Source organism: Capsicum annuum, chromosome 12, assembly GCF_002878395.1.
Source record: "Capsicum annuum cultivar UCD-10X-F1 chromosome 12, UCD10Xv1.1, whole genome shotgun sequence".
NCBI classification, from domain to species: domain Eukaryota; kingdom Viridiplantae; phylum Streptophyta; class Magnoliopsida; order Solanales; family Solanaceae; genus Capsicum; species Capsicum annuum.
Window position 1 is genome coordinate 180,448,606 of NC_061122.1, and position 6,112 is coordinate 180,454,717.

Consider the following 6,112-nt stretch of genomic DNA (forward strand, 5'->3'; position numbering starts at 1 on the left):
GTTGGTTTGGAGCTAATAGCAAAAGGAACATAGGTACTGAAATAGTCAAATACAAATGCATCTAAAGTAGAGAAAGACTAGACATAAGTAATACAAGGAAAATGGGATAACTCCAACTCCGAGAGCTCACCCTTTCTCCGAATCAACTCAGTACGATTGTCACTTCAGCGATGGCCATCAGTACTCAAATCAGCACCAAAATAGTACAGAAGTGTAGTATCAGTACCAAAGCCCCGGATACTCAGTAGGCATCATCGGCCAACTGAGGTAAATCATGATATCAATATTACAAAAGTGCAATATAAATAAACTAAGTCAATGAAAAAGGAGAAAACAGAACACAAGCTCCAACACTATTAATAAATAAATAATCAAAATAGATATAATATGATAGAAAGCATAATTAATACAACAAGATTGGCCCCACAATCCACTAAGTACAGAAAAGCAAATAACCCAATGAGGGTATCCATAAGCCCGGAGGGTGAAATTAAATGAAAGTATATAACCAAAATTCCATAAATTTATTGAACATCAAACATAACCATGAATCCATCCATATCATAAATAAAATTTCAATATCGAAGTCGAACCAGAACTCAATATCATCAACATCATTATCATTATTTGTTGGACTTAAATCAAAAATCATGCCAATAATATTCATCATCAATTTTCGAACATGAATTGAAACTCAACATCAATAAACCATCATGTTTTGGTTAGAATTAATACCAACTCCCAAATCCCAAACTGGCATAAGTATCATGTATCCAATCTCCTCAAACTAAAAAACAAGTATTTCAAAGGGGTAAACCTGCATATAGAAGTCTACAAAAGCTAACACAAATCTTGAGGATGGTCGAAAAGTCCCACTCCTAATCCCTAAATATCATTCTAAGGATAATTCTACTTTAAACTATACTAACATATATAAATTCAATTTTGAATGTTAAAATAAGCCATACTTAGTCCTAAGATAGAAATTCTAGCCAAAGCATGCACAACTACATCAATTTTGCCTAAATTACGGTGCCTTAATAGGCTAAAATGTCTAAATAATACTGATTGTACCAATCATACCTCCACTACCTAAATCCTTTTCCATATCTAGCATAATATTATAATTACACTTTGAATTAGCTCAACCTATGAAGAAAGTAAACCTTGCCTACCTAGATGTCGAAGAAAACTGAAAAATCTGCTAAACTGATGATTTCCCCCTTCCAAGAAGCTTCTGGGAGATGCCAGGCTATCAAAATCATAATCTACTCATAGAAAAGATAAAAATGATACTCACGTTGTCTTTTTTTCCTTTGAATCTAAAATCATATAAAAATTTAATGAGTGGCCCACTTGCAAAATTGTACTTTTGAAATCGATAATACGTCCCTCTATGCTCAAGGATTTACCCCCAAGAATGGGAAAATTGAGTTCTAATGGTGCTATAATCAACACCCCAATATTCTAGGGATTTTTGGAAAAATTATTAGATTTTAATCCATGAAATTGGTGGAAACTTACCATGAATTCAGAGAAGAAACATAGCATTAGAGCTTAAACACTCCAAAATCACCCACCAATAGTTCTCCTAAGTTTTCATACTTTTTAGGGTTCTACACTCTTTAAAATGGATGAAAAATTTAAGAAAATGGGCTAAGTAGGGAATTTATAGTTTTCCCAGTTCTGCAGCTGTCGGTTAAGTAGATACTGGGCTGTTTAAGTGCTAGTTGATAACGCTCAAACTACACCTCTCTAATAAGAATGTAAGTGATTGTTGTCAATATAAAACCCAACTAGGTTGGGGTCGAATCCTATAGGGAATATGGTGTGAACGTAAGTCGTTTGCAATTTAATTAACTCATAGTTAGATGTTTCCAGAAAAGGGGTTTTTTAGTTTAACAAGTAATTGTTGGTTACTTTAGAGTTAGTGTTCGTAATCAAGAGTTTATGAAAAACTAGAATTTTGTTCACTAGGGCTTTTGGTACTTGGCAGATGCTATTAGTGGTTCAAGATTCTCACGGTAGGTAGGACAATAAGTTATCTTTATCGAAGTTATTCTTAAATATCTCTCGACCTACCTAAGCATTTAATTACCTAATCCTCTCGGACTTAGGAAATTGATATTCACTGCCCAGATTTTACCTCAGGTTAATTAACCTTGTTACAGTGCTGATTGTTAAACAGAGTATTTCCATGTCCCTGTTGATAATTCACTTCCTACTATATTTGATTTCTTTCTCAATAAAATCAAAGTAGGTGGTATCTATCATTTTCAACCAACATACAATAATTAAAAAATCAGAGTCATCAAGGAGTCCTACCACGTTTCAAATCTTGAACATTCAATACCTTATCAAGACCTAACCCTAGATCCCATAATTTAGGTTAAAGGAATTTAGCCGTTCATGACATAATAATCAAAACACCTAGATGAATTCATGCTTTTAAAGATAAACTTACCACAAAATGAATAAAAACTAGGGATTCCCATATTAAATCACAAAGAAAATCCCAAAATAATGAATACAATCTCTTCCAAGTAATTGCTTTCTCAAGCCAAGAAGTTAAAGAGAAAAACTCAAAGTATATTGCTCAAAACTCAAGGTCTGGAACACCTAATAAAACCCTAAACAAGGCTTTAAATAGTTCACCCTAATCATGGAAACAAAATAATAAAATTCAGAAATTCTTTGAATTAGGTAATGCCATTTGTGATAGTCTATCAGGAGGCTGATGAATTATCACAAATGTCGTTAGCTTTCTTTATGCTTTTGGTACTTGCTACCTACCGTTGACGACAAAAAGTGACGCCCTCTCAAATCCTTGATGACCTATCATAAAATGTTATCAAGTCTCTTCTTCAGTTCTCATGTGCTGCCTTAGGTTGACGACATTCTTGATGGCTTATCAGATCCTTGACGACCTATCATAAAATATTATCACAGCTTTCAATCTTAGGCTAATTCTCTATCTATGGCTGACGATGAATCTGATAGCTTATCACAAGGCTGACGACTTATCAAAAATGTCGTCAGCCATACTTTTGCCTCTATCTACTATTTTCAACTCTTTTGCTTCCATTCTTGTTGGTTCTCTATCATATTAGCTTCTACTACAAAATCAAATATAAACCAATTAAAAATGACAAAAGTTGCTTAAGACTTCGCAATTATTCTTAGTTAAAATCCTCAAATGTGTTAGCATTAGCTCACACATCAACACCCTCAACTAAAATAATTGCTTGTCCTCAAGGAACTCAACACAACTAAGAGAATACAAGGCACATTTGGAAATCAATCATCCATATTATCTCAAAACAATTTTACAATCTCCAAGATGCAACACACAGAAATTAGTCTACAACATTAATTTAGCTACACTAACCATGCATATACCAGTATTACACTCTCCAAACAAGTTAGTAACTAATAACATAACTGGGTGCCCTCACAGCAAAGAAATCCCGCCTCATCATCTTAGTATTTATATATGTAACCATGGGGACAATCAAAATGCTCACTCTCAGAATGAAGTTCCAATCCATGTATGCCAAGTACCATAAGCTTGCCCTTATTTTCATTACCTCAATCTTTAGATGGTCAGCTAGGATTACTATAGGACTTCTGTTAGGCTTGTAATGTAGGTTAGGGGCTGGTATGATACCTGATGGTATTTAAAGTGACTACGCCTCCTTGACACTACACTAGCTTTCTGAGGTTTCACTCATTAACCTTTTCTGCTCTTCTCTTTTTTGATCACACTTATTTAGGATGGGTGCAACCTTTTCTCAATTACTTAATCTTTTTCACAATTTTTCTTTTTTCTTGCTCTTTTCCTTTGCACCCAACTTTTTATTCTTTTCTTTTATGCTATATTTCTTCATACTCATTCTATATCATGTACCCCTATGATAGCCACCCTCACTAAGTCAAGGTGTAAAGTATCCAAGGAGGACCAAGACCAAAACAAGTTCATTGCGATCTAAATGGGAAGGTGATAAGTCCCATAAAAAGAAATAGGCTAATTAGGCTCAAAAGTGGGATCAAGAGATATTATACACATAGGGAAGGTCTTTTAGGCTAAAGTGAGATAATATTAAAATGGCCTATGATCCTTTCCTAACCCCTATCCTTCAACCTAGGTAAGATTAGTCGGGCTAGTTTTGTTTTAAGTATACTGAGGGAACTAAGTAGTTGCTCACACATATATGGCACACAAGTATATCACAAGCTACGACTTATTCAGTTCATGCAACTATTTAGCAATGATTATTATGTTACTAGAACTAATGCCATACAAAGATACACGGTGGTCACACTTAAATACATATCACTCAGTTTAAAGTAGTCAACAACTTGAAGAGGTGTACAAAAACCACAAACACAATTCAACTGCCTTAAGTACAAGTATTTCTCCTAGTTGACTATAAAATTTTACATAAACAAATTTACCCTACACCCTCAACTTAAAATCAAAGAAAATATAAACTTAGGGTTAGAGTATACTTAGAATAGATCAATCCCGGGGGTCATGGGTTCCTGACCCTACTGCCGCATCTCCATCAGGAGCCTCGAACTATTCTGGTATAGCTAGTCTATCAGTCTCTGAAGGCCTACTGGTGGAGGTACCTACTGCTCTCGCTCAGATGGGTGTTTCCCATCCCTCATTGTCCACTAAGGACTTAATCCTTACCTTATTCATCTCCTTCTTTTTAGACTTCTTTTTTGCCCTCTTCTCTGTTTTTCATTCTTCATCACTGTCAGGCCTCTCTCTCTTTCCTTTACTTTTCTTTTTACCTTTCTTTTTCTTTTTCTTTACTGGCTCCTATGTGAGATCAAGCATCAGGATTTCTCCCTTAGACTACTCAACTATCGGGTCTACTGATGCTATAAAGTGGTGATGCTGTAGCTTTCTAATATCTGCCTTTACTTTATCTAGGTTTGATCTGAATAATGTCATATCTAGAGTAGACCTCTCTCGAGACTTCACATTGAAGTGGTTCTCCAATTCATCAATCCATCCCAGTAGAGCCTTGTAAGGCTCGAGTGCAGCCTTAACCCTCTTGTCCACTACAACCACAAATTTCTTGGCAAAGAGTTTAAGATGAGCCTCGCACCACTTGGACTGTTTTGCTACTCTTCTAAAATTCATAAGGTTGAAGGCAAATTCTGTTGTAGGCACTGCAGCTGGAGGAATTATCTCAATTCTTGGCACTGATGATTCTGCCATTATTGCAGATATTAGAGGTACAACTTAAGAATCAGGCATCTCTACATTAGGCATTGAACTAGTACCTGTGACCGGTGGGTCAGTAGGAATCTCTGCGCCCCTGTCAAACATTAGCCTCAGCTGATTTTCCTCATTTCTGATAGGATTATAGGTCTTCTTGGCAAGGATTTCTTCTTCTAGCCCCATATTCATTGGCACATTTGCTACCCTGCACAACCTTGTAATTAAACAAGGAAAGGGATATGCTGTATCAAACCTCGAGACATGAATTTTTATCTATTTAGCAATAATATCTCTAAAATTTAATTCAAGGTTAGCCATAAAAGTTGTGTCTAATATTGCTCTGTCATCCTCGAGGATATTATCACAATCTATGGGTATAAACCACGTACGTACAATACCCCACCAAAATCTTTCCTCTGAAGTTAGGGAAGCCTTGAAGATCCTTTTACTTAGATTTGTTAGACATTCTGGTTCTCCATCAGCTATGAGTGTGGCTAACCAATTCTGCTAATTTTCTTGATACTTCAACCGGGCATCTAAAGTAGGTGAAGTGGCCTGGGAAGTGAAGTTCAGGCTATGAAGGAACCTATTGATTATTACTTCAGAAATATCCACCATTACTCCCCGCACCGAAACTTTATAACAAAGGTTGGTTAGCTGCTTTGTCTCCTTCCTTACACATGTTTTCCAACCGAGTTTGGTATTTTGCATAGAACTCCCTAACTAGTGTAGGGAAAAATGAATTTCCTCCTCGTGTAGTCCATCCCAAATCATAGCCATGAAATTTCTTCTCCACCTCCAGGTACCTTCTCAACCCCTTAGTGATGATTCTCTTCTCCTCAAAGATTGGCCTTTTAATAGCTTTTCTGTTGATTC